Source organism: Martes martes, assembly GCF_963455335.1.
Source record: "Martes martes genome assembly, chromosome: 14".
Taxonomy (NCBI): domain Eukaryota; kingdom Metazoa; phylum Chordata; class Mammalia; order Carnivora; family Mustelidae; genus Martes; species Martes martes.
The window spans coordinates 2,314,931-2,338,839 of NC_137902.1; positions in this window are offsets into that span (position 1 = coordinate 2,314,931).

The following is a 23,909-nucleotide window of genomic DNA, read 5'->3' on the forward strand; positions in this document are numbered from 1 at the left end:
CTTCGTGTCCTGAAGGAAGACACTTCCCAGAGAGATGTGGTGTCACATGTCCTCTTCTGAGGAGACCAGACGCGCCCGGCCCCGTGGGCAGCTCCCATAACGGAAACTGTGCGAGCTCACAGCTGGGGTGCTATGCGCTACCTCGACTTGTCCAGAACCGGGCACGGGCGCCGTGAGGAGTTGACAGTGATGGATGACGACATCTGACCAGCCCTCCCAGACGGTCTCAAAGCTCGATTGCCCGACGCCCACCACGGCGTCCTGCGGCCACGAGTGAGCCTTCGTGTTCACGCGCCCTACGTATGCTGATTTCAACCTCCTTACAGAAAAGAGTCGCAGAAGAGCAATACAATGGCTTACAAATATGGAAATTACGCCCACAGAGACAATACCTGTGTCAGAGAAGGCCTTTCGTCCACTAAAATAGATGAGAAAGCGTTAGGGCAACAGTAGCAACAACTCGCTGGGCCCTCACTACGTGGCTGGCACCTGCTTTAAGTGTGATTCACCTCGATTAACACTCAGGAAAAAGCCACGAGGCAGCCATCACGGACGTTCTCATTCTACAGCGGCAGAAACTGGGGTCGCTGCTCAAGGTGGCAGAACCCAGTTTCGAACCGACCACTCCCAGGTTTAACCCGCACTCTGTGGCCTGGACCCTGAAACACCACACACAGCACCTTCCAGCAACGCCGTGGGCACCGGGCCTCAGAGAGCCACGGCGACAGGAGGGGCAGTCACGCCCAGAGCCCGAGCGGCACTGGTGCCTGTGAAGCCGCGACACCGAGGTCTCAGACTGAACCATCCCCTGCTGGACTCTGAGTCTTGACCAGACTCAGCGCCTTCCCGATCTACCCCCAGGGCTGCTGCCGCATCCCGGGTCCTTACACTCCCAGCAAGTCCTCGGTGGGAGGCCCCCATCCACGGGACACACGCAGTCATCAGCCTCCAAGAAAGGGTCACCCTGGATGTGTGGGGCCAGTTCGTGGGCCTCCGGACACACACGGAAATCACTGCACCACTCACCACGGTCTAACCGCCTGTGGCTTGTCTCTTTGACACGAGTCCTTCCCCCAAGCTAGAAGCTCCTCTCACTCGTGCGCAACTTTCCAGAGCTCAGTCTGGCACAGAGAAGGTACTGCTTCCTCTCCGGCCGCTAGAAACGGCATCCGGTTCAACTCCTGCCGTGCAAGCAAAACGGCTACGCGGCGGACCGAGAAGAGTGTGCATCGCAACAGACAAGTTCTCTGGGTTCTCAAGAGAAACTGAGACCAAGGCCCTGGCATGGGGACAGCCCCGGCTGTCTAGAGGGCTGCAGGAGACACGGCACGTGCCCAGCGCTCCGCGGACCCGAGTCTCTGTCCGGCTCTGGACGAACCCTGCCCGGGGCTCCAAAGGCAGCGACTCTCCCCATCCTCCCGCTGGGTCTGCTCCCCCGTCACCACCCGAACGGAGCCCAGGCCTATGCTGGATCCCGGGGATAGTCGGAATGCTTCTACCGGGAGAACCCCGGTCCCAGGCCCACCCCCAACGGAGAGTTCTCACTGAGACATCCCTCCGTGCCCTCCACACCCCTGCGCACACCCACCACAGCTCTGTGGGGCCAAGAGCCCCGGGAGGAGCCGGCCACTCAAGCCACCACCTTCCCAGCACGTGCCCCCCTGGCCTGTCCGAGCCGCCGGGGAGGCAGGGGAGCCTCTGGCTCCGCAACCCAGACCACACTTCCACCACACGGCTGGCAAGTACCGGCCTCCCAGCCTTTCGAAGTGGACAGGCTTCCCAGGCATTCTAGAAAACGCTCTCTATCCTGCTGCCCCGGGAAGAGTAGACACTCCGAATGGGTTTTCCACACTCACCGCGTCGCGTGTCTGTGCCGCACAGGGCGAGATCCACGGGAGACATCACAGAGCTCTGCGAAAGGAAAGAGACAATCACCTTTGGGTCCAAGTGAACCGCTATCATAAACTGTAACGATTTAATATGTTTATGGAAAGCTAAATTTCCCGCATTTCAGCACACTCTCCTGCCCTGTGGGATCTCTCATACAGTTCCAACAGCCAGAGGGCCGTCCCCACCGGCGGTAAACATGAACAGCCCAGCACGGCTGGACCGCGTGCTGTGTGAGTGATGTGCTCTACTTCTACAGGACAGCACCAGGAACACACAAAAGCCGTGTACAACACAACGCGATTATTTTCACTCCTGTTCCCGGATCCAAGGAAGCTCTGGGGAAAGTCCTAGAGGAAGCTTTTCCTGCATGGGGGTCTTCGTTCCTGTGGGACGGGAGCTGGAAGTTGCAAATTGATCTTTCAAATCCCTCTCCTCCATCTGAGGACTCGTGAAGCCCTGATTCAAAAAGTTATTTTCCAAATGAATCCGCAGAAGATTCTCTGCGGCATCTGGATCCTCCTTTGATCACGAATTACGCGTGGGCAGGGGGTCCAGTGCCCGTCAACAGGCTCGCCCGAAAGCAGTCGGCCTCACGGGACAGCCCCAGCCCAAGAGGGCAGGTGGTGAGCACGAGCGCCACGGCCGAGGCCAGGGCTGCCGGGCAGGTCCGTGCCTACAAGGTCCGCAGCGAGGCCCCGTGGTCCTGCCCTCTGCTCCGAGCACCAGGGAGGGGCACCGCTGTCCCTGACCTGGGGGGCCAGCGTACCAGGAAGCAGCTCTGAGCCACCACCGAGCATGTCCTGGAAACCGTTGATGTTGGGGCGCGAAGAACCGCAGAACCGAATGATTAGTGGTGATCTCATTTCATCGTGAAACTTTCAAGCTCAGAACGGCAACAAATTATTTATGGCACAGCAGACAGCCCTAGAGCTATCACGTGCATCATGTCGAGGGAAAGACGGAAGGCCTCCTGCAGGCATCTCCAGCATTTTCCAGTCTGAACAGGGCTGTCTGCACCGTCCCGGGTGGGGCCTTCCTGAGGACCACGCTTCAGAGCTGGGACAGGTTTCCCTGAGCAATCCCCGGGGCCAGCGCTCTCGCCCAGGGCATCCCAGCTCTGCTCCTCTCCTGCGGGGTGAGGAAGGCACGTGCCCACCCCCACCCCACCGTACCGCTCCCCCCCACGCACTGCCCCCTCTAGCGGCAGCAGCAAGAAAGCACGTTCCCACCCCGGGCCCACAGGACTCCTGACAGCTGATGGATGATGTGGACTCCGAGTCCTGAAGACGAAGGTAAAGTCTCCCCTGGTGCGCCTCACTGGAAGGTCTTTGTACAAAACGCTGCAGCTCAACCACGTTCCCCAGACAACCATGCCAGGGGACCCAAGCGGCTCTCCCTCGGGAAAGGCCACTAAGGGACACGGCACCAGGGGCAAAGGCACAGCGGGAGCCTCTCCACCTGCTAGGGGCTGCTCCAGAACCAAAGCCCGTCCAGCTCTGTCCCTGCCGTGGGATGCTCGCCACCCCAGCCACCTGCCCGTGATCCCGTGTCACCTCATTCACGCTCCTGGCAAACTTGCCTTCTCGCCGGTTCTGCTGGGAGAAGCTGTGTATTTGCCGCGGCAGGTCCCCACGGGGCTGCGTGGGAAGGAGGCCCCAGAAAGCTCGCACACGCGGCCTCCATACGGCTCCCGTGTGCCCTTCTGCAGCAAGGTGGATACCGTGCCGCTGGCTTCCTCCTGGAGCCGCAGCAGGTGCTCAAGAAATATTAACTGTCCCAAACCCCCCCACCCCAGGCCGGGGCAAAGTCAGAGTCAGGGGCTTGGACTTACTTCCACTTCACATCTAATGTAACGAAGGGAATGAAACGTAAAGGGATGAACGATAACCATAAACCGTCACCCACAACGCTTAAATGCTCGGCCGCTATGTTTCAGAAAAGCACCTTCCTTCGCTATTATTCCTGTATTTCTTTTATTTATGGAGAACCGTCGCATACCACATATCGGGCTAGCTCTTTGCTAAGCAGTGAGGAGAAATTATCGTCCCCCCCACACACACACCTATGTGCTCAAATACACAAATTCACACACACAGACATGCACACCAATACGTGCACACAGGTGCACAAATATGTGTGCTCAAAACATGCAGACACACACGCACAGACGTGCACATGCACAACTACAGACGGGCGTACGCGAGAAGCATGCGGCACGCACGCAGGGCTTACGTAATCGTGTGCACGTGTGAATACACAGAACACGCATGCACACGAAGCATGTGTACGTGAACACACGCTGACATGAATGCACACGGCACACATGTACTTGAAAAGTCAGACTTGTGTGTGCTCATACAAGCGTGCACACTCGTGCACACACACACAGTGGAGCAGTCCAAGGGTCCGCTTGTGGCCTGATTGCTGAGACCACCCGGCTCTGGATGACCACCACCTCCCTGGGAGGAAACACTGCTTCCCACGGCCAGACAGCACCCCAGGTTAGCACTGACCCTCTGACCTCCGGCAGAGCCTAGAAGCCGGCCCCAAGCCCCCCACCACACGCCGGAGAGGGAAGTGGCCCGAGGTTTGATTCAAACTGGAAAATGCACTTGCTGGTTATCTCCAGGCCAGCTTTTATGTCTCTATCTATATGGTAATATATCTCAACTCTGCTTCTCATAGAAATGTTCAAACATGCGTGAAAGAAAGAAAGCAATCTAACGATCCCCATGGACCTGTCGCCGGTGTCCCGCCCGCCCCACGTCCTCCTGGCAAGTCCTCCCCTGCCCCCGCCTGCTGGGTGGACAGCGGAAGTGACACCCGAGCACCCAACAGCACCCAGCGGCTCGTGAGCACTGAATTCGCAGTGGTGAGCAACTAAGAGGAGCCCTGGCTGTCTTGGACACGGAGTCTGGACAGCAAAGCAGGCCCGAGAAGGAGCCTAGGTCAGGTCACGGATGCACAGAGGCTCACAGGCTGGCCCCAGGCTCTGCCTCCTGTCCTCCAACCCCACTGAACCTGACGAGGCAGCTGCACAGGGCTCGAGCACCCTCCTGCCACCTGGCGTCACAGGAGCCTAGGACACAGAGTCACTGGTATTTGAACTCCAAAACATCACACCAAAAACCAGAGGGACATTCCCGAGATGTCACTTGTGTGAGTCTAGCCAGCAAAGGTCTGAGAAGCACCTTCCATTCAGTCTGAACGTCTCTGTTCTCAGAAAAAAAAAAAAAAATTTAACTCTGCCTTTAACTGCAGGGCGGGACTCGGTTTCTCAGAGTAAAAAAAAAAAATTTAACTCTGCCTTTAACTGCAGGGCGGGACTCGGTTTCTCAGAGTTCGAGGCAGGGACGCCGCACGGCCGCACGTGCCCCCTTCCCCCTGCCTCACTCGGTTCTTGCCGTGCGGTCCTCTGTGCACAGAGCACCTGACTCCCCGCCTGCTTCCCGAACCCCGCGGAGAGGCCTGTGGGAGGACGCGGGCCTTCACAACGGACTCCCCACGCGTGCCCTGGCGTCCGCTCTCCCCACGTCGCGTCCCGCGTTCACAGGTCTGCTGCCGCTCTCCCCGCTCAGGGGAGCCGCCCCCGCGCCAAGGCGCACAGGGCGGGAGGAGGTCCGCAGAGACCCAGAGCACAGCACCCCGGGACTCTCCAGGTCGGGGCCACACACCTGTCCCCAGTCCCCGAGCACCGGTGGCGGAGCGGGGACTGGCTTCCTTTACGGATCAGAACCTGAACTGGGGAAAATACAGCACCCACCAGAAACAGAGGATAAAGGGGATTAGAACCTCATCTCCCACAGCCCCCTGTCCTACACCCTATGTCCCACACTCCCCTGTCCCACACATCCCTGTCCCATACCCCCATCCCACAGTCCCCAATCCCACACCCTGTCCCATGACCCTCTGTCCCACATCCTATGTCCCACGCCCCGCATCCTCCACCCTCACGTCCCCACGCCCCATGCAGAGCAGGTAACAAGCAGGCGGACACGGCAGGTTTCCCGCAGATGGCGTCGGACCTCAGCAGGCTGCGCCGTCCGTCTCTCCTGCTCTTCCTCCTCTAAGCTCAACCCTTACATGACAGTTTGCTCTGGCGGATAGTTCGGAAAATCACCGCAGAGTGGCTGGGACCCGGGGCGAGCGGAGGGGCAGGGAGGCTCGGCACTCTCGGGTTAAAGTAAATGAATCATGATTTAGTGTTTCCAGCTACCGCGTGGGCGTTCTCCAGACACGAGCAGGGGGGCTGTTTGTTGTCCCGGACTCATTGACCTTAGACAATGCTTCGGCACATGGTCCGCCCGGCTCCCAGCTGCGCCCCCCCACCCCGGGCCAGCAGTCGCTGTCATTCTGGGGCGAGCAGGTGCCTGGCACTTGCACACCTCCGCAGCCACGTTAAATATTCCGTCAACACAGGCCGCACTGAATCCTGCTGTCACCCACTGCAGTGGGGTTCTACCGGGGTTCTACCGGGCCTGCAAACCGTTCCTCGGCCACGAGTTCTTTCTCAGCGATGCGTCCAGTGAAATCCAGTCTCCCCACGCCGGAGCGCCTTCCTGCATCCCGGCTGGGCCCTCGCTTCACGACGGGCTCCAAGAACCGGCAGCTTGAATCGGAGTCGAGTGGTCACTTCGGTCCCAGCTCGTCTCACAGCTTTCAAGAGCGTTTAAAATTCCTTCAGTTGAGCCGTGGGCTACACGGGAACTTTTTAGGTACGTAAACAAACACTGTGATTTCCGCGTGGGAGTCGGTGAGGAAGGAGCAGTTCACCGCTGTGTTTTACAGTAACGGCTCAGGGGCCGGCCGGCTCGGGGGCCGGCTCGGGTGGGCGCCAGAGAGCGCACCCCAGGCTGACGTGAGAAAAGACCTTTCTCTCCGGATGAGAAACCGCTCAAAAGCCAAGTGAGGTGAAGCACCACGCGAGGGCCTCCTGCCTCCGGCGGAACGGCCCTCGCGAAGACCCAGGTAGGCCGAGCGGGGCTGATCAGGGGCACTGAGAGGGAGCAGAACCCGCAGGCCACGTCCTCACCTCCAAGCACAGGACGCTCACGTGCCCCTATAGACAAGGCCCCAGTCCTTACATGGTTAGTCCTTTCCTGTAGCAGGTTAAACTCCTGTGATTGGGTCTTTTCTTATTATCCTTGGTAATTAGAGGCACTGGGACCATCATTCTCAGCCTTAGCCGCCCGCCAGAGTCAGCTGGAGAGATCGAGAAACACGGAAGCCTGGGCCCCACCCGGGTTCTGACTTGCTTGGTCCAGGCGGGGCTGGCGTCAGACTTGCAGTGCAAGCGCAGCCCAGCACAGAGGCCTCTGTTCAGAGTGTCGCTGGGACCCCAACCCAGCCAAAGGGAGGAGCCTGGAGGTAAAAGGGGAGGGGCAGCAGTGGGGGGGGGGAACAGCTTGTGAAGGACAGATAAACAGCCGAGCCCACAGAACGCGTCCCCTGAGGAACAGAAGGAAACGTCCCATGTGTGTTTCATGCCCGAGAAGGACATCAGAGAAGCAGAAATTCAATAAAATCGTCACTCAAAGGCAAGATTATAAAACAAGATGAGATGAGAATGGGAAGTGCAGACTCCGGGAAGGAAACCGGCCAGAACGCGATCGTTACAGAAATACCGTGTGAGTCGGAACATCAAGAGAGAAGCGGTGCGAACCTCACACCGGCAGTGCGGGAGAAAGGCTGCGGGCGCCAGGGAAGCAGGGAGGGTCGGACGCAGAGAAGGACGAGAGGCAGGTCGGGGCAGCAGTAATGAAACACGGGGAGCCCGGCTCCCCAAAACAGAGAGCCCAACCGACACGTGGAGCCCAAGGGGTCAAAGATAGAAGGAACGATTTCATAGAAGCGGTTTGTGAATCTGCAGCTCAAATCTCCTACCATGTTTCAGGATAAAATTACACAGAACAATCACAAAACGACATCCTGGTTAAGGCACTGATTTAAGTTTAAGGAAGTGACTCCTGGGCCATCCAGGTAAATGAAGATTTCACCTCCCAAAGTCAGCGCTGCAGAAGAAACGGGGCACTTGCCCCAAGTTCTGAGGAAGAGAACCGTGGCTCCAGCCACACTTTCCTACGGCTGCACAGACAAGAGGCATATGCTCACAAACATGAAAGACCTCAGGACGACATGAGCCGTTCGGTCACAAACGCCAGCCAAAGGGAAGGAACGTCTCGGCACGGCTCCCATTCTGGACACCAAAAGGCAGTGGGGGAACTCCGCGACATCCTTAGGAGAAGAGAGGAATGCAGCGTCCAGAGAGGGATAGACATCGTGGTAACCGGGTTTGTCTAGGAAAAATCACTGACATCAAATCCAGCCAACTAGGAAACGAAGAGAAACAATCCAGAAACAAAGCAGCCTTCGTTACAAGGACTGGAGGTAAAGGGGGAACCCATCGAACACAGACCCAAGACCAAACACGTGTGGGAATTAGATACAAGGTGAACGCATGTGTTGGCAGGTGTGACGTATTAAAATCACAACTGACAAAAGCTTGAAGGGGAGAGGAGGCGTATCTCCGTATCTCTCCTAACACAGAAGCAACCAATAACTGGGAAATGAAAACATGAAGGTTAGACAATACGACTCCATTCCAACCTGACCTTCCCACACAACTATCTTCACAATCTTGGAGGCATGACTATGTCACCAATATCTCTTTTAGTTAGAAAAATCTGAAGTCAGCAGTCTCTTCAAGTTTACTTGCATTTCTTTTATCTTCATGCAAAATTAAATTTCATACACATTCTCAAAGACAGCATATACAGTATAATGTCATCTTAACCTACAGCGAACTCCCTGCGCCAGCCACTGGGCTGAACACGCGTCCCCCTTCCTTCCGTGTGGACCTGCGCAAATGTCCACCAAGTATCCTCAGGTAATGGGGCAACTGAGTCAGTGACTTTTTCTCACTTCCTAATATGTAGCCTCTTTATTACATACTTTCCTTCATACCTTCATACCTTTCTAGAAGGCTATACACCAACGTTCCTAAACAAGGGATGTAAATTTTTTAAACCAATTCTTAAAGGTTTTCCACAAGACAAAAATTATAAAATCCCAATTACCAGGTGTGGTTTCATTCGTTCCCAAGCTGAGCCCCTTCTCCTGCCTCCCTGAGGCCTTTTGAACCCACTGTCTCCCCCTCAGTTTGCACCTTCCTTCCCGTGCCCTCAAGCAGTGAGTCCTAGGAGGATGAGCTATGGAACCCCAACAGCCCCCAGACTCAGGGAGCAAAGGCTGGTGGTGGCACCTAACACCATTTCCTCCACGCTCCCTAACAATGGAGGTGCTCTCTATCCCAGATACCAAGAAAAGCAATCGGCACATTCCAGATTGTTTTAGTGAAAGTTGGTAATATGTAAGGTGGTATTATGAAAACTTTACGCCCAGAAATATGACAACATAGCTGAAATCTATTTTCTAGTCAAATTCAAAATACAAAATTGACATGGTAAATGCTTGCTAAGGTTTTGGGTTTTAGTTTTTTTAATGGAGGAAAAGTTTCCAACAGGAAAAAAAAAAAATGTGCACATGAGCACAAGGTGCCTGCCTTCTCTCAGAAAAGAGAGACCAGGAGGACCAGGAACAGGGCGCCCTAGACGCACAGGACTCAGGGCAAACCCTCCTGCAGTTCGTGGCACGACCACGAAAAGCTGGCAGTCCACTGTTTCCCCAAGCAGCACCAGGTACATCCCGATTCCAGCAAGATGGAGAGAGGCAGTCAAAGTTGTGGTTGCATTCTGGGACAGTCTCTGTCTCATCCATCTGGATCCAAGTCCAGGCTCAGAACACAGTTCTGGAAAGACCTGGGGCCAAGGGAGGTACCATGGTGGGAAACCAGAGACCCAAGAGTTGGGGGTAAGGGTTTGGGTGGTGGTTCCTCCACCAAAGGCCTTCAGGTACAGGGTCCTCTCAGAGGGCCATTCTGCACTGGGGGAAAGGGCACTTGGCACTGCCGAGCACCGTTCACCTGTCAGCCCAACTGGCACTGTGCTTTCGTACCTGAGACGGGTAAGGCTCTGGAGAGCAGGACGCCACCTCTAAGGGCTGGCTGAGGAGGAAATGGGAGCAACCTGGGCCAGGACGCCGGGATGGAGTAGGAGGCCAGAGTCTCCTTCACAAGTTCTGGAATATTTCCTCTGTACTGGGTTGGGCAGTGTCTTCCCCAAAGTTCATGTCCACCCAGAACGTCAGAATGTGGCCTCATCTGGAAATAAGCTCTTTGCAGGTGTGGTACCATGAGTGTCCTTGTAACAAGAAAAGAGCAGAGAGAGTCCTGACTGCCAACCGCAGGATCTCAGACTTCGACCTCAGGGGGCTTGTGAGGCTTGGCAAAGTAGCCCCGTGACCCTCATCTACAGGGAGACGCGGCAGGATTTGGGGGAGAGTCCCCTGAGTGTGGGAGTGTGAGAGTCCGAACGTGGCGGACAGCTGACATGAACCGTCTCCTGCCCCTCCTATCTCTCTTGCGCCTTCAGCTCACCGCTCATTCAGCGAGACCTCCGGGACAAGTTCTAGAACTTTCCCAGCATGCTGCCCTATCAAACTGTATCACCACCAGACTCCTTCAAACGCCTCTCTCCACCTGACACGAATCCCACGCCCACCCCAGGTGCCTGGCTCCATGGAGGGGGCTGGGCAGGGCCCTGTCTGCCCACCTCCTCGGGGCACTTGGAAGCAGCAGACGCTCTCCGGGCCCCCCGGTCCTGCAGCCTGACCATCCCTTCCCCGGCTGTCAGTGGCCTCGCGGACATAATCCTCCACCAGACAGTCTCTGCTAAGCACCTGATTCCTCAGCTCTGGGCACAGCTCCGGACGAGACAGGTGGGCAGTGGGCGCTCCTGGAGCTCGCCTTCCAGTGGCTTCCACCACCTCCAGGCACGTGCTGGTCAAAATGCCAGGACGACTCCCAAGCTCCCGTCTCCCTGCTCTGCAAGCTGCCCTCGTGCCACAGGCCAGGCTGGGGGCCCACCGACGGGGGTCGTGGGGGGTGTGCCCCTTCAGATGGAAGGAAGGAGGAAGTGAGGACTCATGCTGATGCCCCTTCAGACGTCCTCGGGCCGGGCTGCAGGGACGAGACGCAGGGAGGTCTGGCCCCCGGACTCACCTGGGGGAGGTTTGTGACTCTGTTGCCCGCAGTCTCCTCTACCCAGAGAGAGTGGCCATGCAGGCCACAGGCCTGGCTTTTGAGGGGCAGGTGCCCAGCCACTTTTTGTGGGTTGAATTGTGTCCCCAGAAAAGATTGTGTTGAAATTCTAACCCCCATTAGCTCAGAATGGGACCTAATCTGAAAATAGGGTCTTTGCAGAGGTGACCGAGTTAAGATGAATGTCCCCAATCCACGCACCGTATGTGAGGGCCCCGCCCACCTGGAGCTTATGAACAAATACTTAGAGACCAAGCCTGCACTCTAACACCGCAGGTGCGCGCGGCGGCTGGGCAGATATCACCGCATGGTGCTTAGTAAACGTGAGTCTATCCCCTGGCTCAGGACGGCATGCCCCCCGCCCCATAGGGATCAGGTGCCAGTTCTCCCAGACAAGCCAACTGGACCTGGGATGCCAGACTGCAGCGAGGTCAGTCTGACTCCCCCCCAGGATCTGGGACTGGGATGCGGAAAGAGTCTGAGAGTTTCCGGGAGGCAGAGGGAGCTGCGCAGGGGAGGGTCTGCATCCACTGGCCTCCCCGCTCCAGAGGGAGGTTCCCGGTGTGTCTGCTGGGGTTTGCTTTGAGAGCAGACCCAGCCCAGCTCCACGGGGCCTGGCGGGTGAGCTCTTACTAGGAAGGGGCAGTATATCTGCAGCCTTAGAACAAACCCCCCTTTCCACGGGCGCCTGCGTGGGTTTCTCTCCCTTGCAACCAAGTAAGTCCTCGGAGGAGATGTGCCCCACGCCAGGTTCTCCATCAGTCTGTGATGCCCCTGGTTCTGCACGGCTAAGGAACGCTTACTGAGCTGCATGCGGCGTCGGCCCAGGGCACGCCACCCTGCCTCTGCAGATCAGACGCGAAGTTGGGGCATCAGGTAGGGAGGCGCACAGAACCAGAAGGAAGCAAGGACCGAGCCTCTGCAGGTGGGCTAACACAGAGACTGCCTGGACAGCCGGCACAGTGCTTGTGCCCCTCTGCAGGCTGGGCCTCCGCTCAGTGCTGAACTCGTTTGCTGGACCCCCAGTTTCTCAGGACGACCTCCCACAGCCAGTATCAGCAGTTCCCCCATAAACGGGGACCTCCGGAAGATGGTTCAGAGTACACCTCCGCATGGGTGACAAAAGCAACTTCCAGCAGACGGGGGGCCCACAGATGGGGAGGGGGTGCTGCAGACAGGGGGCCTGCAAATGGGGGCTTGTCCCCCAGGAGACAAGGGCCTGCCGATGGGGAACCTGTCTTCCTTCAGACGGGGACCTCTCTTCCAGTGGATGGGGGGCCAGCAGTCACCTGATCGGGCCTGGCAGGACACAGAAGGTGGTGTTCACTTGGAGGATTTCAAAGCACTCCCCTGGGACCAGCCGGGCAGAGTTCTCGAGGTTGCGCTGCCCTCGGCCCCCCAGGTAGCACCACTGCTCCAACGCGGTGGTGCCAGAAACCACAGGGTCCTGATGTGTTCGGGGCAGCCCTGAAGGCAGCTGTGTGCTCTCCAGCAAATCCGTCAAGGACAGACTGAATCTGGAGGCAGGAGCATCTGGGGGGCCGTGAAGAACAGGGAGGCGACCCTCCTAGACAGCATCGCAGAAGCAGCCTTGGCTGCCAGCCGGGTGCCCACGCGACCCGAGAGCAGCCAATCGTGCTCATTAATCTGGGTTTCCAAAGACACAGCCTTGTCACCGTGGTGCTTCCCATGGCCCGGGCTGGCTGGTTGCTCTGAGCCAGGGTTTACAACTCTTCCTCTTTTCTCCCTAAATAACTTTTTCTACTTTAGTCACTTTTTTTTAAAAAAGCCGACTCCATGCCCAGTGTGGAGCACAATGCAGGGCTTGAACTCACAACCCTGAGATTGTGGCCTGAGCTGAGCTCAAGAGTCAGATGCTTCACCGACTGAGCCCCCCGGGGCACCCCTCCAGGCACTATTTCTACAAGACCAACGTCGGATTCTATGCAGCAGGTTTAGTTGTTCTTGAAGCGGGAGTAACATCCCCAGTGATGGGTCCAGGGCTCCTCCCTTCCTCGCCATCGGGGTCAGTCCTCACAAGGACGATGTGGGGACGACGCATACGAAGGTCTGTGACAATCCTGCATTTGGGACAAAGGTGGGAAGGAAAAAAGGCGCAGAAAGTATTTTTCTACACCAGACTGGGGAGCCAGGTGGGAACAGGGCAGACCCAGAATCAGAGACCTGGGGCATCGGCCCAGTCACGAGGTCAGCTGGGGCGAGTCGCTCTTCCTGCCTGGCTTCCCACTCTGCAAACGTGAAACAAGGCCAGAGGCCTTGGTGAGTCTGTGACATTCTTCTACGACTGGTCCGGCCTGAGTGCGATGCTTTCTCCCTACTCAGCTCTATGGGAAGTCAAGAAACCAGACAGGTGTTGGGGACCTCACTGTGGGTAGGGAGGGTCAGTCTGAGATGTGACACGCAGCCTCTCACCGCTACCTTCCAGAGAGCACTCTCTCTGTGAGCACACTGACAAGGGGCCCTGGACCAGCCGTGGCTAACCATCACGCACCCTCCCTGAGCCAGTGCTGACGCGCTCTGCAGACGAAGATTCTGAGGGTCAAAGTGGATCAGTGACTTTCTGGGTCACACAGCTGGTAGGCACCACAGCCACAACGAAGGTCAAGGCCACTCCAGGGCCAAACCCCACTCCTTTTGCCACAACAGGTTAAGTCCACGTGGATTTGTTCTCATGATTATGAGCATAATTGTGATTATTACTGTAAATATAATGAGAGCATAGAAAAGAAGCATGACGGGCACACATGGCGAGCTTGTACAGTCAGAGGAAACGGACCAGCACGAGGCTGTGCTCTAAATTCGGCATCAGGAAGAGAGACACTGGACACTACTAACACCGTCAACTACTTCTCCCGGCCCTTCCCAGGAGAAGCGTCTTCACTTAAACGGAGATTTTTTAGAATGAGATTTCAAGATGGTGATGGAACCACAGAGCGGTAACCGGCCACAGAACCAGTCGCGAGAGCCTCTGGGGGGCCTTGGCGCCTCCCTGTGCCCGCCCCAGACCACCTTCGCATTTGCTCATCAGGGGGACAGACGTCCCAGATTCCTGTCTGACCCGGGTCAGGAACACATTCCCGGCACGGCCGGGCGCCGGAGCTGGAAGGAAGCCACCGCCCACACGAGGCCCTGAGCCCAGGCGCGTGAAGGCTGCCCACGCCCAACCACGGCCGGCGCTTCACCAAGCGACACATGGAAAACAGCACGGGGTTCCTCAAGAAAACAGAACAGAACTCCCATAGGATCCAGAAATCCCTCTCTGGGGTATATTTGAGTTCCTCAAAATGAGTGCCCGGAAGAGACGGCCACACTCCACGCCGACCGCAACGTCGTCCACGAGAACCACAGCAGGGACGCAGGCCACGTGTCCATCGACAGACGAGCGGGCAGAGGGGCGGTGGGTCTACACACGGGAACATTACTCAGCCTCGAGAAACAAAGAGATCCTGCCGCTTGAGACCAACCTGGATGACCGTGGAGGACGTCAGGCTAAGTGAGATAAGCCAGACACAGAAAGGGAAAAAGAAAACCCAGCCTGATCTCGCTTATACGAAAACCTAAATAGTCAGATTCATAGAAGCAGAGGGTAGAACGGTGGTGACAGGAGCAGGGAGGTGGGGGAAATGTTCCAAGGGTACAAAGAGGCAATTATGTAGGGTGGACGGGTCTGGGGAGCTGAGGCACGCCGCGATGGCGACAGCTAGCGATGTGGCCTGCACGCTAGAGATCCGCCGGGAGAGGAGACTCACCACACACACGAGACGGTAACTGTGTGAGCAGGTGATGTGTTCGTTACCTCGGCCGTCGTAATCTCTTCACCGCGCATATGTGTGTCCAATCATCATGGCAGACATCCCAAATACGTGTAATTCTTCCTATAAATAAACTTTTGAAACCTGAGGATCGCCAAACCGAAGAACACATCAGACTCAGTGGGGAGGGAGGGAGGGAGGAAGAGGGGAGGGGAGGGGAGGAAGGACAAAGAGGGGGAGGGAGGGAGCGAGGGAGGGAGAGAGGGGAGGGGAGGAGGGAGGGAGGAAGCAGGGAACAGACTGAGCAATCTCACCTCCTTCCTCAGGGCACGAGTGCCGTCCGTGGCCCTCCCTGCACAAGGTCGGCACCCCGGGCAGCTCACCCCTCCTGCGGGACCCCATCTCCTCCCCCCTGCACACCTGTTCCCAGGAGGTGGCGTCCATACCCAGTGATCCAGTAGAAACTGTTTCAATAAATCAACCACCAAAAATTATTTTCTTCAATCCCTTTACAAGGCTAATAAAAATGCAAAGTATTGCCATAATTAAAGTTTTAAAATTAAACCAAAATAAGTTAAATCGTTCCCATTACTCATGTTATTGCTCAGGCTGATATAAAAGACAATATTTACTAACTAGCAGTCATAATGAAAATTAATCTTTTATGTACTTAATGGGTTTTCTGATATAACTCAGCCCCCCCCAAAATTATTCTCAAGCAATTAAAATATTAAGTGTTGATCTTCCTGTAGTTCATGTCAGGAGCCAAGAGGAGGGTTTGAGGACACGGAGGGACAGCAGCTGAGACAGTCGCCCTGGAACGGGCGCTCCGCCAGCAGCTATGAGACAAGCGGGGGTCCGGGTCTCATGCACGCAGCCCCCCCCCCCCGCCTCCTTCACATCCTCCCCGTGCCAAGAAGACTCCTCTGACCGTGCTCCCAGTATCCCACGAGGACACAGCGCCCGGGGTCCCCCCTTAACAACTACCCATGCCAGGAAAGGAGAACCCACAGTCACCCTCCGTTTTGAAGACCCATCACCCACCCCCGCTCCTGCCGATGTTCAATGGAAATAGTGTTCTAGGGGGGACAGGAGTCCTGGCCTGGAAGCTCCTCTGGAAACAGGGGGGCGGCTGGACCCTGACGGGGAGGATCAGGCCTCGGTGGCCCAGCTGCAGTCCCTGCGGCTCCAGGGCAGGAGCCCCAAGGCGCCCTCATGACGCCGTCCCTGTCCCCGTCCCTGTCCCCACGGAGGTGGCTCACACAGCTGCTGATTCTCCTGAGCCCCTTGGGCTGCGGCTACGCCCCTCCCAAATTCGGCCACCACATCACAGGTCGCAGCGGGTCGGCCTTAGAAGCCGTCCCCAAAATGTAGCTCCTGCTGCAACCCAAGCGCTGGGGCCGGGCGGTCCCCCGGGGCCTTGCCAGACGCTTGGACGCCCGCCCGAGGGTGGCGGGAAGAGGACCCACGCCGCTGTCTGTGACTTTGAGATGGATTCTCTCGGATTATCGCTTTAGGGAAAAGCAGTCAGTGCGACAGGGTCTGTAATGAGGAAAATAACTACATGTTTTAAATTTGGGTTCTCCTTAAATCTGTCACCACGCCACTAACCTCAAGCATCATAACAACCCAAACTCTGTGCCAAATCAATTGCATTATTCAGTTTTATTGCTTTTCTCTCAATTAGACCTTGCTGACTGGGGCCAGTTTCTCTTATGAGGGAAGAAGGGAGTACCGCGCTCCCAGCCCCGGGTTATAGGTTGTTAAGGGCTTGTCTGGGCATGGTCCCAACCGCGTCCAGCACCACCATCTTTCCGACTCCGAGAATTTGCAAGCACTAAAAGGGATCCTTGATATCCATCATCTCACCAAAACTGTACTGACTCCAAGGGCAAGGGATCTTCAAAGGACTTTGAATGCTCCGCAGTTTTACTGGTGCGTCTGAGTCCCCTGTCAGGGTTTGCACTGGAATTTCATGCCCCGTTCCGACACCGGGTATCTCCACTCATCACAGAGCCAGTCACATGCTTATTAGGTTTGAAATCGAGACAGTTCCTGGGGACCGTTTAGAGCCAACCATCAGTCTGTCGAAAGACAAAGATGCCAGCCACACTTCAAAAAAAAAAAGCAGCAGCAGCTCCTTTGCAAGGAGATTAAGCTCCGTGGGAAACAACTACTGTCCCAGTGCAGGAAAGGGCTGAGTGACAGAGCAGGCTTGCTGCTGGCATCTGGGCCCTTGGATTCGGGGTCCCCTGTTGCCCAAACTGCTTGTTCACACAAACAGCATGCTTTGGGCAGTTTCCACCAGCTCGAGCCTGCGGCACCCTGGAGCCAACGGCACCCTGGAGCCCACGGTGCTGGGCACTCCATCCAATCCCACCACGGAGGAGAGCCATCTGGCCGGTGTCCCGGCAAAGCCCACCAAGGGCTCCCAGAGCAAGAGGCAAAGGCCCCTCCCTCCCGGGAGCCGACACGCAGCCCCTCCCCTCAGAGGAGGGACAAGGCTTCCGCCCCACAAGCCAGCCTGGGCTGACACGCCAGTTTTGCCTTTGAGCCCGTGACAGAAGCAGAAAAAGAGAATTCGAGACAAGGGGAAGGATCCCAGCAACAGGAAGCACGTCGAGCTGTTAGGGGGTGTCACAGATGAAGGTTTATATCCCCGCAAAATGCTGTGTTGAAGTTTAACCTCGACAGGACAGTTTGGAGGTGGGGCCTCTGGCAGGTAATTAGGTCCTGAGAGCAGAGCCCGGTGAGCGGGGTTAGTGCCCTGGGAAGAAGGGATCGCAGAGAGCCCCCTCGCCCCCCCACCACGTCAGGACGAGGCCAGAAGACGGCCATCTGCAGCCCAGGACAGAGTCCCGGCCAGAGCCAGACCCTGCCGGCTCCCCGACCTGACACTCCCGGCCTCCAGAGCTGTAGGAAGGCAGGGCGAGCGGCTGCGAGGCGGGCCGTCTGTGCTCATCCATTACAGCACCCCAAGCGGTCCCAGACAGGCCGGTGACAGAAGCTGAAATCAGCCCCCGGAGGAAATGCAGGGGACTGAGACCAGACAGCCCAGGAGGAACATGGAGACGAGGACAGAGGAGCCGGGACGCAGGAGAACCGGGGGAGGCCGCAACAGGAGAGGAGGGGCAGGCGGCGCAGGCGGGCGCGGGGCGACCCCTCTCACTGGTGGAAACAAGAGACGTATGAACACGAAGCCTGTGACTGTGAGATTTGTGGGATTCTCGTTCGTAGGTTAGCTGGTCGAGAAACCCGAGTACACGGTGGCCCACAGCCCGGCTCTGTTACCTCAGTCAGTTGCCTTTTCCCTTGAGATCGGGGATGCCCGCTGGCTAACCCAGCCTGAGGTCAGCACGGCCCTGCCCACCCAGCCTGCTGAGGAGAGCTGCAGACCGTGGGCCAGGCCGCCTGCTGCAGCATGACGTGGACGCCGCCCCACCACGACCCCAGACCCAGAACGTCCCTACACACCTGCCCAGGACACCACGCGTCATCACAAACAGGCTGCGTTCCCCAAGCTCCCATGGGAATGCCAGTGCCACATCCATCAGGCTCCTCCCTTCTGACAACATGAGATCATGAGAACATTCCCACTAAAAGCCCCATCTTCAGAGTTTCAGAGAAGAGTTTCCATGACATTTAGTGAAATTCTTGATAAAGATGTTGTGACCTTCCTAAAACCTCAGGAACATATCAGTCATAAAAAAAAATTAACCTAGACAGAGTCCACATTCACAGGATGGGGATCCTACCTCCAATTAGCCCACAGTGAAAGCATCAGTAGCAGAGAAAGTATCCATCGAGGGAATGGAAGAGTCCACCTCGTGACCACAGGAGACACAGGGAGACGGTCAAGCCCCAGCGGAACACAAGACTGATAGCTTCCCATCATGAATGGCCTCCAAAGGGGGTTTCGCCCCCGACAGGGGTGGATGAGGGTCACCTCCAGCATTTAATTTCTATTCACCAAAGCAGGAATTTCAAAGTAAATACAATGAAACATTTACCCTTAAGGTTCTTTGTGTTGTGTTTGCATTTGAAGAAGAACCAGCAGGTGAAAAGAGAGAAGCGCCATGATCCTTCCAGAAGGGGGATGCCAAGACCCAATGTCTCGGTGATTCACCAAGAGGAGCGCAATGATGCCAAGGGCTCTGGACCAGCTGGGGATGGACATTTTGTGGAAACTCATTCTTAAGGCAAGAGCCTCCAGACACTTCTGCCCAATGGACTGGAGAAGCCTGGAGAGAGAGGAGGGATCACCTTTCAAAAGGCAGTGGGACTTTGCTTGTAGACTCTATTTATAACATCGAAATTTAGACCAAATGAACTAGCAGCAGTCTCCAGACAAGGATTTTACAAGCGGAATTTTCCATGCTCTGCAATTCTGTCTTCTCCTTCTTTGTCCATTTCACTGCTTGTTAGCAGGGACAGAAGGAAGAGAGAAGCAGAAAAAGGTGAAATGCAAAACCAACCAAATCGATTACCCCTCCAAACCTGCCGTAAAAATTGGGTGGAGGAACTTGAAAGAGTGGTTTTAATGAGGTTCAGGGTCATGGGTGATTTCATTGTCCCCCCAGAACAATAACCAAGACTTAATTGTGTTTCCCAAACCACAGAGGAGCTAATAGCTAGAAAAATAAGGGAGAAATAATGGTTGTTTCCCTATTAAGGACCTATTTCAATATTACAACATAAGTGTTCTATGTTTATGAATTTCATAATTCACAAGCTGATCATTTATGATCTCTGACATGTCCAGATATAGAGGTGGCACCATCATGAATTAGGATGGCATGTTTACCGACTCTGGCGCCGAGAGCAGCTGTATTTTGAAAGAGCTGTTATTGTTGTCTACCATGATTCAGGAGGGAAAGGTCAGTTGAGCCTTAACTACATGGGGTCACTGTATTATTTCACTAAAAGTTACATTTTTAGATTGGAAAATATTTATAAATATTAAACAGCACAAAATAATCAAGCAATTATTCCTTTCAAATGAAGCATGCTTTTCCCCCTCCAAGCCGCTTAAGAAGCATATAAAGATTCAACACAGAAGCCATTATGAGAAAATAACGTGTCTGCGGTTAGAGATCTGGAGGCAGATCCAGACCCCTCCACTGACTGGGGGCTGTGTCCTTGGCCGAGCCAGGCTCAGCCACCTCTGCTGTAGGAGAGGGACAAGTCCCCACTGCAGGGTCCCCTCCGATGGAGTATTCAAGTATTTAGCACAGATCCAGGCACAGAGTAAATGCTCAATTAATAAGGAGGAGACACTGTCTTCAATTTAAAACAAAATGGTAACCCTTATATTTGAGATCCTGCTGAAGTCAGAATTTCTCTCGAAGAGGAGTGGCATTCTCTCTTCTTTGATCCCATCCACCACAGAGGAGCTGTCCATGTTCCAAGACAACCACGTTTTCCTCAAAGACTTCTCTAGTCCAAATGGGAACTTGTTGACAAGACCTGCATGGTGGTCCTCAAAGAACATAGGCCAGTAATTCCCAGGCCTGGTCTCCGCCGCTGCCCCCCAGAAATACCCGTGGCCCTGATTCTGCCAGTCCTCAGCAGGCTGGCTCTGGGACCGGAGGTGGCCCCATGACTACTGTATTTACGTCATCTTTCTCTGCTGGACTCTCCTTGGCCGCCGAGGCAGTGAGGGTGCCCAACACGTGCCGCTATCTCCTGCATGGCAGGGGGAGTGGCGCTCCGTGGACTTGCCCTCCCAGACAGGCAGACAGCCACCTGCACGTCTCTGTGATGCCATGTGGGTCCTACAGATCTGCTCCTCTATGAAGTACATGCATGCATGCCCACGCTCCAGACTCCGATGTCAGATGTCTGCTAGGGGTCAGGTCAGAACACTTTCAAGAACTTTGGTCTATAAGGAAGGGATGAAATCCAGTTGGTTGGCTCTCTCTTCTACAAATGAAATCATTTTTATTCCTGAAACACCATGACCCTCTCTGCAGAGGGCTATTGTGCGTGACCCCCTGAGGTCACCTGATGTTCAACTTCCCCTCTCATTTCCTCCTCACAAGGACAGGCAGCCTCCTCTGTGGACTGGTCCCTCTCATTCTCCAGACAGTCCCTACCTGACCTGGGACGGCCGGACTCTCTCACATGTTCCTACAAAACTTCTTTCCTTCTTTCTCAAGAACAAGCACATCTCCGTCCTTAAGCAACAGGAAGGTAATTACAAGAAGACGCTGAACACCCTCCTAACTCCCTCTTTCCTCTTGTCTGCTTCAAGGACTACCTCTGTGTGCCTGCTTTCCTCTTGAGCATCATGAGGAGCTCGCGGCCTGTCCCAGGTTCTACCGTCTCCATTAACCACAAGCATTTTCCTCCAGACTTTGCATTTCAGCACCGGGGCCAGCGACGTTCCCGCTACGGGGACCCTCGGCCCTGCCAGCTCTGCTCCGGCCACTCAGGAGCAGAACCTCTCTCTGGTACTACAGCGTGTTCCAAGGCCACCCTGATCTTTTCCTGCTTCAAGATCGAAATAAAATCACCGCCCTGCACAGAGTCCTGGCTGTCTTTACTGGAAAACCCATGGGGCCAGGGATGTGTGAGGCCCTGCGATGAGCAAACGGGCGGCCGTGGCCGTTCAGTGAGGGGCTGCAGCAGGCCCTCCTTTTCAAGCATGCAAACTCACCTGGATGTCTCCAAATTCTGACACCTGCCAGCCCTCCGTTTTGTCTATTATGAGATGCGATCAATGACCAAGAATTTTGGTGTGCTGACGGTATAAAGAAAATTAAAAAAAGAAGTGTCGGGGTGGGGCGGCCTGGACATGTGGACATGTGGACATGTGCTACACCCAGGAGCATCCCAAGGGCAGGAAGATAATGGAGGCCAAACCAAGCATGTGCATTCCTCACCTGTCACAACGCGGGCCACCACCTCATCTGTTCCTCTCCTTCAACAAAGCCGGGATGTCATTAAACACGCACAGGACAGGGTAGGAAGCAGGCCTCGCTGCCGGAAAGGGGCATCTTCAGCTCTGCCTCCCTCTGTGCCCCTCTCACTGATCACGCCAGGCTCTGCTCTCTCTTCTTTGGCTTTCGTGGATGAGATGTTTAATGAGTCGTTCAATCCAGCTTCATTCTCCCCATTTAGGTCACCGTCTCCTTGGGGAGACCGCTTCGTGCTTGGGAACAGCCAGAGAAGGCTCTGGCACTGTCGCGCTGGGACTCAGCCCTTCACAGCCATCACACCAGCTGCCAGCTCCTCTCGCTTCCCCAACTGAGGCCAGAGGACAGAAGAGTCGCCGGTACCCGGGGTGACAGCTGCTCTTGGTGAGGCCCGGACATCTCGGTGACCACCCCACAGAGAGGGGATGGAACCCAGAATAAACCACAACCCCCTGAGCCACACACATCTCAAGTATTTTATACACATTGGCACACCAGCCTGATGGGAAGCTACCCCAGATTCTACAACAGCTGAGCCAGACTCCATTTACTACGTTCTTGTGGGCAGCACAAACCAAACGAGACAAGGCCATAAACTGTGTAAGCAAAATCACACCAGATTCTTTGGTTTCCCCACAGGTCAGCAAAGGCAACTCTGTGCTCCTGAGAGCCTGGAGAGCATCAGGCTTCAGAAGACAGTTGGTCCTACTCAGTGGGCCCGGGACCCTCCCTGTCTACCACACGCATGCACACACCCATACACACACGTGCACACACAGAGACACGTAGGCACACACATGTTCATAAGAACAATGACCTGTCCGTGGGCTTGGTATGCATGAAGGAACATCGCGATCACTCCCTGACCTGAGATGATGCACGTAAAACAGCTGTTGCAGAACCAGACATCACGTCTCTTTTTCTATATTATTCACTTAAAAACAGGTCAGAAAACCCACATCTATTATAGAGTTAATATTTTTTCATAAATGCTGCAATCTAAATATTCACATGGACTGAAGGCCCCCTGTGTCGGCCTCCCTAGCGCACCAGACGAGGCCGGTCCCACGGCACTGGTCCCCGGTCCTCAGCCAGTGTCTCTGCCGAACCCAGGGCAACTGACAGCACAGCGGGCCCCGACCCCTCCTGGAAGGAGCCAACCTCACAGCTCTCCACTCCGGTCCCACCCCTGGCAGTGCGTCTACTTTTGTTTTGCAACAATGGAAAACTGTCCATTCCTTTAAAGGCTCCTCTATCCTCAGAGAGCGTCACCCAGGGGCACAAATGATGGAAACCTGACAAATGGCCAAATCAAGAAATCAAGAGCACTTTGGGGAGCCAGCGTGGATTTTCTGCATGCAGGTCAGCCCAGCAGCAGGGCAGAGTGGCCGCCAGATGGAATGTTCTGTCGCTGTTAATATGACATGACAAGGCTATTTTCTTCCCCCAGAAAAGCTGCTAGGCAAATGCAAGAGACTTGACTCCACAGAGTGAGTCAGTCCACTGGAAAATAAGTATTAAACGGGGCAAAACAAACATTGTCTTCTGTGCTTCAGATTCATTTCCAGAACGAAGGACAGCATTTGCTGCAAAGTGGCTTCACGACAGCACAGTGGGCTCAAACCCCGCTGTGGCTCTGTGGCGACCAAACGCGTGTCCTACTTCCTTTCCATTTATTCGTTTGTGTTCCTTTTCCAGATTGAAATTAAGGTAAATGATGCAGACGGAAGCCCTCTAAAGGGGCTCCTGAGAGCCAAAGGCCCCCTGTGAATTTCTTGTTTCTTGTTTCAGACATCACCGGTGTTTTGTTTTTGTTTCTTGTGTTATTGTTGTTTGTTTGTTTTGTTTTGTTTTGGAGCCACTGAATCCTTAATTTTGGGAAGGAAAGTAAACTAAGTTAAAAAGGTGAAACTGGGGTCTTCAGAATTACCTGGGGCAGAAAGAGCTGCAAGCTGGACAATCGCCATTTCCAGGGAGACTCTGTCCACCAGGGCGAGCAGGCAGGCTCTAAACAAAAGACCTGTCCATGTAAGCGTTCACCGAACAGCTACGTGCACAGGTGTTGGGGCCACAAGCACAGATGGGAGGGGGCCTTGCCCACAAACAAGTTCGATGCTAAGGGAGGAAGCAGATGTGAGGCAACATGGGAGAGAGCTGTGTACATGCTGACAC